Raw genomic sequence first — 13174 nt, 5'->3', positions numbered from 1 at the left:
ATATATTCCTGGAACATCTATTTTATCCCCCAAAATAATCTTTTAAAAATCACAGATATATTTTTAAAATATTAATTTTAAAAATAAATTAGAAATTAACCCAAACCCAGCCTTTAAGAAGATTTCAATGATAATTAATTGCTCTTTAAGAGAAATTCAGGCTTTTTGACAATAGCTAGCTATAATGGGTGTTTTTAGTGTTGACTATTCAGCATCCATGCTGTCTTTCCTTTTGAGCATCTAATTTACATCTCCCAGTTTCCTACTGCCTCCCGTTGTGTGCAGTCTTAGAGGGAATCTTCCCTCAACTGGTTTAAAGGTAAGCATAAAGCCAAAGCTAAGCGAATCAGATATTTTCTCTCCCAGGATTTTGAATCTTGAGCCTAAAGTTAGAAAAGATGGTTGGAATGAACGTCTTCTACTTCTGATGGCTCACTGACTGATAAAAGCAACAGAGTTCTGTTGCCACTGAAACCCTTGGAGCTAGCTGCTTCCTGAACTTTCTTATGCTGGTTCTAGTGCTTTCCCTTCACTCTGTGATCTCACTCAGCAACTCGCAGCAAACTCCCTTTTCACTTACATTATCTAGAGTCTGTTTACATTGCTTGAAACTGAAGAACCTTGATGAATGCATTAGTTCTCCTAGTGCATCTAGAATGTAAATTAATGTAACAAACTAAGCGCATTACACACAACACAATGTGTGTGTATGTGAGATACCTATATACAGATTAAAATAATAACAAATAGGGGTTCAGATCAGGGAGAAGAAGTTGTCAGTCTGGTCTGGCAGGTCTTTTGCCTTTTTTCCAGTGCCTTAGAGAGTAAAATTAATAAATATACCCAGGCACGTTTATCTTACCTTTCTTGGACCTGTTTGAGCATTAACTCATTTGTTGCAGAGTCACATATCCATGCTGGATGCATATCTAGTTTCCTCCATAGAAAATAATCCCTTGTCCTTAGGATCCATGACTCACTCCTCATTCACTCCTCCACACCAGCGGACATAGTGCAGAGCACTTAGTGGTTCCTGAAGACAGTTTTGTTGCCTTGATTCTTATAACCTCCACTTAAAATTGTAGAAACATATTTCTGAAAGAGACTTAAAGGTGATTTAATCTAGGCTTTATCAACAAAGAAATTAAAAGTTAGATTTAATAGTGATTGAATATAAGACCTACAAAATTAGAGACAAACTGGCACTAAAAGTCCAGGTAACTGACTTCAAATCCATATAAGAATTTCCCATTCATTTCTCATGGCCACACATCATCATCCAAGAGTCTAAATGCATTTGACTTTATAGTAAGTGCTACCAACTTTTTGTTCTTGAGGGATAATTCTTACAAGCTCAGCATAAGGATAGGTCATTCTAATTCAATTCAACGGGAGTATAAATTCCAAAGGCAGAGTTTATGCCTTTCACTTATCTTTCTTCCTCGCCTCTGGCTCACCCAGCAGCCTACCAGGAACACGTGGGACACAAATAAAACATCTGTTCAGCATACACATTATGGACTTAGATCTGCCACTTACAGGGGGGAGGAAGGACATGCTCTTTAGAATATAACATACAAGTCTCAGAAGCTTCTTAAATGAGATGTCCCGGCTCTTTAGAGCAAAAGAATTGCAGGCAGCCTTTTGACCTATTTGCCTCCCACATCATCTCAACATCAGCAGCCACCTTCTCCCTTCCCCAGATCTCCACGTATCACTGGGAATAATGATGTCTGGGTATCAGTTCCCCCACAAGGCATTTTTGGGGCTGAACTTTGAAATTTCTAATTGAAAATCTCTGGATTAGGTGAAATTACATACAAATCCATTCAAGATTACCAAATTATTTAGAAAAGAAGAATTTGGCCAATTAAAGGTATCACCCAAAGCATGTTCCTAATTTAAAAATTGAGTTCTTTCCATGCCTTGCTTTCAGGATGGAGCCATGTTTTTTAGAGAAATAGACGTTTTAAAGATGTCTGACACATATTTGATTAACACCTATAGCTAACAGCCTTTATGTTTTTGGTGGTCTGGCTGAAGAAAAGGGTTGTACGATTTCACCATGGAAAATTAAGATGGAGAGTTATCACCACTGTCTATAAATATGCCCTTTCCCTATAGCTAAAATTAGAAAGACACCAAGTTCTTGCAGGACTATTATTCATGAGGAAATTATCTTTTCCAGAAGAGAAAGAGTCATCCAAGGGAAATTATGACATTATAAACAGAGAGAGGAGCAAAAAAGAGCTTTTTTAAAATAAGTCAGAATGAGTGCTGTTGGCAGTGAAAGTTAAATGCTGTTATATGCTGTTCCAAGTAGACTCATTCAGCTATCGTGCTTACTACATAACACACTGAGCCATGTTTTTAGGGACATTATTTAATCCTCAGAGTTACTCCACGAGTAGATATTGCTCTTATCCCCATTGTACAGATGAGTAGGCTAAAATCATGCTAATGGAAAGTGATGAAACTAGCTTTTAAACCTAAATCTTGTCTGACTCATAAGGGAGCATTTTAATCCATATGCCTTGCTACCACACCCAACAGAAATAACAGCAGGCTCTAGAAATGATATACAGTGCAAAATATATAGTCTGACATTAGATAGATTTAGATCTGGATTCTGTTTTTACTACTTGTTAGCAAATGTGATATGGTACAATCTACTTAACTTTCCCAAGCCTCTGTTTGCACATCTGTAAACTAATGATAATTTAAAAATAACGAGCTGGGCACAGTGGCTCATGCCTATAATCCCAGCACTTTGGGAGACCTAGGGGGTAGATTGCCAGAGTCCTGGAGTTTGAGAACAGCCTGGGTAATATGGCGAAACCCTGTCTCTACTAAAAATACAAAAAGTTACCCAGGAGTGGTGGCTCGTGCCTATAGTCCCAGCTACTTGGGAGGCTGAGGTGGGAGGCTTGCCTGAGCCTGGGAGGCGGAGATTGCAGTGGGCCGTGATTGCTGCAGTCTAGGAGACCGAGAGAGACCCTGTCTCAATAATAACAACAACAACATGCAGTTTTGTGGGTAGGATTAAATGAGAGTAGTAAAACTTCTGGATATAGCACTTACTCAGTGGTTTTGTTCACTGCCCTTGAGTAGTTCTTATTTTAAAACAGACAGCAGCTTACAGTTTTATTCTAATCGGAAAGTGGGAAGCCGAGGGACCTGCTGGGAATCCATGGAGAAAGAAAAAGACCAGGATATGGTCCTTGGACAGGCACAGGTTTGCTGCCTCCTGCTTGCCATGAGCATGGGAAAGTGGACTTGCATACGATATCCATGCTGGCCCCACTGTGATTTTATAATGAAACATGAAATTAGTAGCTCTCAATCCTAATGGCAGGCATTAATAGCATTGGAGGTGTGTGAAAGACAGGCATGTTTATAGTCTGTCACCATATCGATAACAACAGCAGCAGCAATAATAATAATAATAATAATAGTTAATAATAAATCTTTGTGAAGCCCCTCACGCATGTGCTTAATGGCTTCCAGGACAGGAAAGAAATCTTATTTTTGTAGTTTAGAGCATGGGGCAAATCAGTACATTTGTATAGGCATCACAGTGTCCTCCTCATCTTTTTCTGACTCCATCCCTTTTCTTTTCTTTTCTTTTTTTTTAATTTAAGATGGAGTCTCGCTCTGTTGCCAGGCTGGAGTGCAGTGGTGCAATCTTGACTCACTGCAACCTTCGCCTCCTGGGTTCAAGCAATTATTGTGCCTAAGCCTCCTGAGTAGTTGGGACTACAGGCACGTGCCACCATACCCAGCTAAGTTTTGTATTTTTAGTAGAGACAGGATTTCACCATGTTGGCCAGGATGGTCTTGATCTCCCAGCCTCGTGATCCACCTGCCTCGGCCTTCCAAAGTGTTGGGATTATAGGCATGAACCACCGTACCCGGCCCTACTCCCTTTTCTTTCTGCTTCCCAGTGGTGTGCTGCTTCTTCTAGTTTTTAGCTAACAATTGAATTGTTCCATGTGGTTTTTCTTTTGATGATGAAGTGGATGGTCACAGATGCTTCAGGTCCTATGTGTATCCAGTAGTGGCAGAAACCGGTTCTTCCTGGAATCTTCTGCATTAAACAGCTTCAAGACACAGTTTGCCCATCATAACATCCCTGATACTTCATTATGTCAACAAGACCCCCAGGTCTATTATGCCACTTATTAAAGAGTGACAAGATGGTCATCTTTGTTTGACCTGGCTTGATGTGGGTCAGGGCCTCAGGAAGAGGGTAGAGAAACTCTCTGAAATATGAGGAATAGAAAATACAATTTGTCACCACTCATTTGTGTATAATTTTATAGTCTATGAAGGAATTTTACAATCTGAAAATGAATTCCCTGAAAACACAGACCTCACACAATTCCTATTGAAAATAGAGAAATGGAAATAGATAGTGGTAATAAAATGTACAGCTTTGTTTTTATAACTTTTCCTTAAACCACTTGTGCTGTTTTATGCATTTTAAAAAAATCATTATATATCATGAAATTAAGACAGTTGTATACTACTTGGTTATCTGCTACATTTCTCAAAATTGAAAATAAAAATTGTATATATCTTTGACTAATCATCAGATAAATGCAAGTTAAAACCACAGTGAGTATTGCCACACACCAGTTTGAATGACTGTTGTTAAAAACAAAGATAAATGTTGGTGAGGATGTGGAGTGAAGGGAACCCTAGTACATTGTTGGTGGGAATGTAAATTAGTACAGCCATTATGGAAAACAGTATGGAAGTTCCTCAGAAAACTAAAAATAGAACTGCCATATAATCCAGCAGTCCTACTCCTGGATATATATCCAATGGAATTAAAATCAATATGTTGAAGAGGTATCAGCACTCCCATGTTTATTGAAGTGTTTTTCACAGTAGCTGAGGTATGGAATCAGTGTAGATATCCATCAATGGATAAATGTGTTATATGTGCACAATGTAACACTATTCAGCCTTAAAAAGGAAATTCTGTCATTTCCAACAACAGGAATAAACCTGGCTGACATTATGCTAAGTGAAATAAGCCAGATACGGAAAGACAAATACTACGTTATCTTATTTATATATAGAATCTAGAAATGTTCAGCTCAGAGAAGTGGAGTAGAATGGCAGAGACTGAAGTGATGTGGTGCTGGAGGGGGGAAGGGGAAGATGTTGGTCACAGGGGACGGCTGCAGTTAGATAAAAGGAATACGTTTTCGAGGCCTATTGCACAGCATAATGGATATAGTTAATAATAATGTATTATATTGAAAATTGCTAAGAGAGTAGATTTTAAATGTTTGCATCTCAAAAAATGATAAAGTATGTGAGGTAACGCATTTGTTAATTAGCTAGATGTTATTATCTACAATATACACCTATATCAAAATATTACATTGTACTCCACAAATATATGCAATTATGATCTGTCAATTGAAAATAAGATTTTAAAAAGACAAAAAAAAAAGATTGAATGTTCCTTTTCAAACCCTCAAGATGTACTATCTATGAATAGAGATGTTTACTGAATGTATTTTAAGAAAGTTATTTACTAAGTCTTGGCAGCTGCACAGAATCAGCCAGAATGTAAACTATGAATGGTAGGAGTTTTATCTGGTTTTGTCCACTGTTGTATCCCAGCTCCTGATACAGTAGGCACTTAAATTTTCATGGAATTAAGTAGGTAATAATTTATAACTTGGGTGCTTCTGTGCTATAACAATCTCTATCTTTAACCACCTATCTCTATTTATTCCTCTATCCTGGTCATCCAATCCTTTCCCTCTCCGTGCTTCTTCCCTGTCTTTACTTTTTCTCTCTTCCCATCATTCCCTCATGTTATTGGACTCCTCATCACACACACACACACACACACACACACACACACACACACACACACACATAAAGAGAGAGAGAGAGAGATCTTGACAATATTCTTTACATCTGCTGAACACATAAGAAATGTAAGTCATGCTGTCCTTAACCACAGAATTTGGATGTCTATAGGCCAGTTGATTTAGAATATCTTCTTCAAAGAGTATAACATTATGGGCCAACATATCTATTATAAGCCAGAGAAAGTCAAGTTTGGTAAGATGATTATATTAGTTCATTTTCATGCTGCCGATAAAGACATGCCTGAGACTGGGTAATTTATAAAGAAAAAAAGTTTAGTGGACTCACAGTTCCCCATGGCTGGGGAGGTCTCACAATCATGGTGGAAGGCGAAAGACAAGTCTTGCATGGCAGCAGACAAGAGAGAATGAGAGCCAAGCAAAAACTTTATAAAACCATCAGATCTTGTGAGTCTTATTCACTACCATGAGAACAGTATGGGGGAAACCACCCCCATGATTCATTTATCTCCCACCGGGTCCCTCCCACAACACATGGGAATTATGGAGCTAGAATTCAAGATGAGATTTAGGTGAGGACACAGCCAACCCATATCAATGATGTTTCTTGTTCTTCCTCTAACTTGTACACTTGTCTAACTGAATTGAATGTTAGGCAAAGCCATGGTGAGTTTTGGAATCTGAGGGTGCCTTGGGATAGCCTGTCACTTAAGTACAGTTTTCTGACAATGTGAGAAGTAAGCCAGGAAACACAGTTCTTACACATATATAATTTTTTTCTACCTAAAACTCTCATTTCCACACAAATGAGTAAGATAAAATCTTCAGCAGAGTCGCTTCTCGATTTGTTTTTAATTTAGCAAACATTCCATTTAAAAACAACCCTTTGAAACTTTTATTTCCCTTATATCACCCACTAAGGAGTGGTAAGGAAAGAATTTAGAAATGGTTATTTCTAACCAATGCATTTTATTCATACTGCATGGTAGCAGCTCTTCTCAATTTGTGTGGGTCACCTGTGTGCCAGGAGATACTGACCCTTCAGTTGTCAGGTAGATGGAGCCCTAGGGATGGTCATTTCTTACCAAAGAAGGCATGTTTGGAGCTCCTCGGTAGTAACTGGTGGCACAAGGTCTAATGGTGTGTCTTGCTACCGCTGCAGGTGACAAGCATGGTGAGCCACATCTAACACCACCTCTCCTCAGTGAAATGACTGGGGAAGCCAAATTGATGATCTACCAACTGGACAACTTCTTGAGCAACTCGTCTCAGAGAATGCCACTTTACCCATCATGTTTCTACACTAGGGGAGCCACGGGAAGAGTTCGTGGCCGAGGAAAAGGCCCATAGACCGAGGTGAGCTGGTCTAAGGAAGCTTGGCCAGGTGCACTGGCAGTAGCAGCACCAGGGGGTAGCTCCAAACGTAAGTTTTCACAGATCTTAGGAAATTTTCATATGACATTTACTATTGAAAGAAGAGTGAGAAGCATTCGTTTTGTGAATAAAATTTCAAAAGTTATAAATTTGGGAATGATTAAAACATGAGATTGCAATATTTTCGTCACTTCATTTTGTTAACAAAGTATCTCTTCGTGGAAAATTAAGAATTTCATGTGGCTATTTCAGACTAACTTTAAAAAGATGTATTCACAAAATCAAGCTTAAGTTTCTCATTAACCAATTCAAAAAATGTAATTTTGAGGTTATATACAAATTCAACTTTTAATATCATCTGTAATAATTTGGGTTTTTATGATAGTTAAGTAATGTAAAGATAATTTCAGAAAGTCTCATATAAACATCCCCAAACTACTAGTAGCTTATCTTGGTGTACTATGTAAACACTATTAATTGTCTATTTTGCCATTATTTGAAAAAGGATGGGAAGTAATTCCTTATAGAGTACTACTTTTAGCCAGCAGATAATAAGAGGAATATGTGTAAGAACAAAATCTTAGGTACTCTGTGTCTTAGATCACTTAAGTGAAGCATTGGAGGCCTCACTAGGACTCAGAGAATTACCCATGCTAACAATTCAGTGTTTTTGTGGTTGTTGAAAGTTTGAATTGTGGTCTAATAGATGTCTACAGCCACAGTAAGAAAGCTGTTCTGGGATTCATTCATCATCAGCAGCCAAATTACAATTTATTTTTTATTTGTCCATATCTCTCAATCCCTTTCCTGCTTCATTTATGCAACAGAGAAGACTGATACTGTAGGAAAATAGGCTAGCAAAATGAACAGCTCACACAAAAAGAAAGGGATATGGTTCTTACTTATATAAAAAAGACACACGAACTCTCTCACAAGAGACAGGCACATTGAAACTCTACTGAATACAATTTCTCACCTATTACCCTGGGAAAAATTATACAGGTATAACAATCTAGATGGTTGGGCCATTGTTACAGCAAAAGACTGAAAACACCTCAAATTGTCATCAAGAGACTGATTGAATAAAATATAAACCACAATAGAATATTATGGAGATGTAAAAAAGGAATGGGGAATATCTATATATACTAATACGGGATGGTCTCCAAGATTTAAGTCCAAAAAGCAAGATAAAATGTGTTTAGAATGCTATTATTTATCAAAAAGAAAATGCATGTAAACCAAGTAAGGTTTATCCTTCCTTTGTTCTTTTGGTAATATAAAATATGTATATTTTGTAATATAATATCTTATTATATTTTGTAATATATTATATTACTAAAAGAACAAAGGAAGGATAAATCTTACTTATTTTAGTTAGCAATACGTGAAGAGGGGAACTCAGGTAGAAGGGACAGGGACGGGAGCTACAGTTCTTTGAGTATATCTTTTACTTGTAGATTTGTTTTTTGAAACATACATGTTATTTAACATAATTATTTAAAAAGTTTAAAATTTTAAAAATTTCTAAATATTAAAAATAAATTTTTTAATGAACCAATTTTGTACCAATTGGTGGCACAACCACACTAAGTAGAATTATTTCCTATGATTTTAAAACACAGAAATTTGTATAGTTTCAGTGGGGTATACAGAGAACAAAAGAGCTACTAAATATTTAGTTATTTCAGCAATTATGTTATTAGTGGTACTAATGTTATTCTAGAGTGTTCTGTGACTCAAGTGTACTAAATCAAATGAACAGTTATGTAATACTCAAATTTTAGTGTCACCATTGTCTTTGAAAACCAGGACACTTGGCATTGGATAAAAGAAAAAATTCTGTAATCGTAAGACAGTTTAGGGTAAGCAGAAACAACACAGTTCTGAATTTGCATTGAATGTATCAAAATTAATGTATATTTTATAGCTCTGTCCACGGAAAAGGCCTAGAAATGATCAGGAATAACCACAATATCCTTAAGGAATGGATTCCAGTTCCTAAATCATATTTCCCACTAAAAGAAACATATCTTAGATATGCATAATTCTGAGGTCTGGAGTAGGAATTGTATGAAATGAGTTTGGAATCTGTTATGATATCAGATGGCAGTGAATTTATCAAAGACTATAATTGCATCAGAATGAATCAGGATCCAATCTAACATGGTCCTACCAACCAAAGATGCGACATCTATAAAAAAAAAAATACAATAGATGAAAGCATATCATTTATGCTCATATTCATGAGTTCTAGTAATTTTGAAAATAACAACCACCACCTAATACTTGTCATGAGAGGATGTCTTCTTAGAGCTGTGCTGCTGACTGCACGTCTTCCTACCCAGTCCTTTTCCTCCACAGGCATCAGAACTGCGCTGCAGACCCAACTCCCCTCCTCTTCTATTCTCTTCCCTTAACCCTTCGTAAGCATTTCCCCCAATATCTCTCTTGCACTTCTAATCCTGTTTTGGCATCTGTTTCTCTGAGGTCTAAAACTGACACACCCCCATCAACACATTAGTAAGAATCAGAATATCAGATATAGTAACAGTTTTCTTAGGCGATAGAAAAATTCTGACTTTGAGAGATAGGATAAGAAAACAAATTTCTGGAGAAGCTAAAGGAAGTCGTCTTTTAATGGGTTCAGGAAAGAGATCTTCAACTATGAGTAAGAACAGAGTTTCAGGAGATGTCCAGCCCTGAAGGAGTGAGTTTGAAAACAAAGAGTTAGATTTATGAGTTCCAAAGAAGAGTGTTCTAGATGAGTTCCTGGTAGGGATTTGAGCCTAAGGTGGGAGGCACTTGAGAGATGTTGCAGAAAAGAAAAAGAAATCAAAGTTGTCTCAGGTAGAGTTTCAGTCTCATTATAGACACTAAAAGTAAACTCGCTACTTCTCAGTCTGGTGTGGAACCAGTTCTGAATATTACTTCTCCTTTGACTACCTGCAATTGAAGAACTTTACTCTCCACTATAGAGACAATAGTTTGTTCTTCCTTCTCATCTTCCACTGTCCTAACCCAGAGCCAACCTTGAACTAAGCCTATCTTGTAACACTTTGTTTGCATATCTGCTTTTCCAACCAGACTTTGAACTTCACTACCTCTCCAGCCTTCAACATAGTACAAGGTACACAGCAGAAACTCAATAAAGAAACAAATATATACTAAATTGAAGGCAATACAGGACATTAAAATACATAGCTTTCAGGGGCAGAAGTCCTCAATATTCCTAGAAACATTTATCTAGTAAGAGAATCTGAATAAAATGGGGGAGTCACATAGTCATGTACAGTAAACCCCTCTCTTGAAGGATCATAAATCAGAATAACAAAATAAAGGCTCTGAGAAGTCCTGTATTAAAAAATTTAAATTCACTTAGTCTGAAATTTTGCAAAGTTTGCTGTATTCCTATTTACATGGAACTATGAATTTATAAGGAGGTAGTGAGTGGTCGTCTCTTTTATGATATGGTAATTTTCAGGAATAAAATGGCTTTTATACAGACAATAGCGCTATTAATCTTCAAATTTCTCATAATGATCAGACTCAGACTGCTCTGTCATATTTTATTGATCATAGTTTTTAAAAAATCTTAATTTGTCCCTATTAACTATTCTCACTTACAGATGTGTTTTGTAAAAGAACAGGGTATTATTTGCAAGATTAAATTTGTGTTAGAAGAATACCAAGATGGGGGATGGGTCTTCTCAGTCAATTAAACAGGAGAGTTTACAGCCATCATTTAAAGTCACATGAGAAAGTGTTTTCATCTAGTATGTTATGATAATTCTTTCTAAACACATATTACGTTTTTATTAGTATTCAGGAAGGAAAATTAACTTGAGAACTCGACACACACACAAAATAGCTTCAGCTCAATTTTTGATAATACATTGGTGTCTTTGAATATACATACTTGTCATTCCTGTTTAGCAGCACAATATTAGATAGAAGTGAGCCCATCACTATACATTTTTATCAAGACCTTGGGCAAGAACAATCGCTATAAATTGGCCACTGAGAACAAAGACAATCAACCACTTTGAGAAACTGCAATGTATCGGTCCAGTGACTTTCTCATTTAATCCTTTGTGTGTTAAAGATAAGGAAATTAAGAGAGTATTACTTAGTGTTTAATAATAAGAAATGGAAACAAGATAAACTGGGATTCAGATATCAGATTTACCATTTCTTAGTTGTTACTTAAGTCCTTTAGTTAATGATGTAAATATTTCATTGACAGAATAAGAACTGCTACCTCGCACTAAGGCTAAAACTATAGGTTTTGTCAAATACATTTAGAGAGGAGAATATAAGTATACATATGAATCATTTTATTAATATATGGCAATAGTTATTTCATTAATTTTTATTCATGTTCCTGTATTTTAAATTATCAAATTTGGAGATTTGTTTATTACAGAAGCTGGCAGCATTGCCTTAGCTAATACAAATCCTTTACCTATTATTCTGTTGAATTATTTTTGTATTAATGTTTAGTAGCTTTTTTTAAAAAAATGTGGATGTATAAAGTTTCAAATACCTTCTCCAAATCTGGAGCACCTTTCCCCCACTGTGAAGCATAGTTTTTAATTAAAACTGCCATTTTAATTAATATTTTCCTTTATGGATTGTGCTTTTTGTCATTGTTTTTTAAAAGCAAATATTTTGCCTAATAGCATAACAATTTTTCCATGTTCATGCAAAAAAACCACACCTTTTAGTTTTAAAGTTTTGGTCTTGATTTTTTTTCCAGAATTTTTATGTCTATTTGATGTGCACTACACATCTAGTTTCATTTTTCCACCTCCCGCGGTTAATTATTCCAGAACAATTTCTTTTTTTTTTAATTCATTTCTTTTAATCAGGAAAATGATAGCTTTTCCAGTAGAGTTCTGTTTACATCCAGTTGACTAGAACAGGTTAATAAGTGACTCCAGCTACAAAAAAGTATGAAGATTAGAATATTTTAAACCTAGTACACTGTTGCCCCAAACAAAACTGAAATTCTGTTAATAAGAGGAGAATAGATATTGGATAAAAGACCAACAGTGCCTGTCATGAACTCAGGTAGCTACTGAATACTAAAACTCAATAAATAAATGTGCTCATAACCTCTATCCCATAACAAAAATCAGAAATTCTAAACTTACACACGCGGGGACATCATTCAGGCTTCCTTCTTCTTTGCTCCAGCTCCAGGCTTTCAGAAGAAGCAATGTAACAAAAACTATCACTCCAGTGACAAGTTGGTCTCAAACTTTCTCTCTCTCTCTCTCTCTCTATTTCTCTCTCCTCTGTGTGTCTGTGTGTGTAAGTTCAGAACAATTTCTTAAACATTCATCGTTTCTCTACTGATCTATAATGCTTTGCTGTAATGCCCTTCTGATCTGTAATACATCAAGCTGTCACTATACTAGACTCTTGGACTAGAAGCATGAGCTGAGACACTAACCTTTCTTTTTCTCTCTATATATAGTATAAACACATGTGCAGAAAGATTTTTTTAAAAACATCATTGTTTTACAAAAATGAGATCATATTGTTATACATATTTTCTGCAACGTTTTTTCTACTCAATAGTAGCTCATGAAAATACTTCCAAGTAAACTAGTATAGCAATAATTTTTAATGGTTGAATAATATTTTATAAACAAGGGTTTACAAGAGTAAGTGTTCTATAATTTCTTCATTCACTCCCCTGTCAGGGGATATTAATATTTTGCTTGTTTTCTTGCCACTAAAACACGGTTGCAATAAATAGTTTTATACATCTGTTCCTACATGTTAGTGCTTATATTTCATTAGGAGAGAGTCCCACAAGAGAGATGGCTAGGTCAAGAATATACTTATTTTTAATTTTAGTGTATCTTGCCAGATTGCTTTCCAAGAAGTTGTAACACATCATATTAACATTGAAAGTATGAAAGTAATCTTTAGAT

General features: G+C 36.1%; 1 long non-coding RNA gene across 2 annotated transcripts in view; it reads left to right on the top strand.

Annotated features, from left to right (window-relative positions):
* Positions 1–13174, top strand: part of LOC123573021 (uncharacterized) — a 42556-nt gene that overhangs the window by 27278 nt on the left and 2104 nt on the right. For both annotated transcript variants that reach the window (XR_012433497.1, XR_006697720.3), the window contains one exon: positions 7018–7211. This is a non-coding gene — a long non-coding RNA (uncharacterized lncRNA). The remainder of the gene's footprint in view (positions 1–7017; positions 7212–13174) is intronic.

The sequence above is a fragment of the Macaca fascicularis genome, chromosome 4 (assembly GCF_037993035.2).
Source record: "Macaca fascicularis isolate 582-1 chromosome 4, T2T-MFA8v1.1".
Classification (NCBI taxonomy): domain Eukaryota; kingdom Metazoa; phylum Chordata; class Mammalia; order Primates; family Cercopithecidae; genus Macaca; species Macaca fascicularis.
This window is presented reverse-complemented; position numbering and strand designations above follow the sequence as displayed.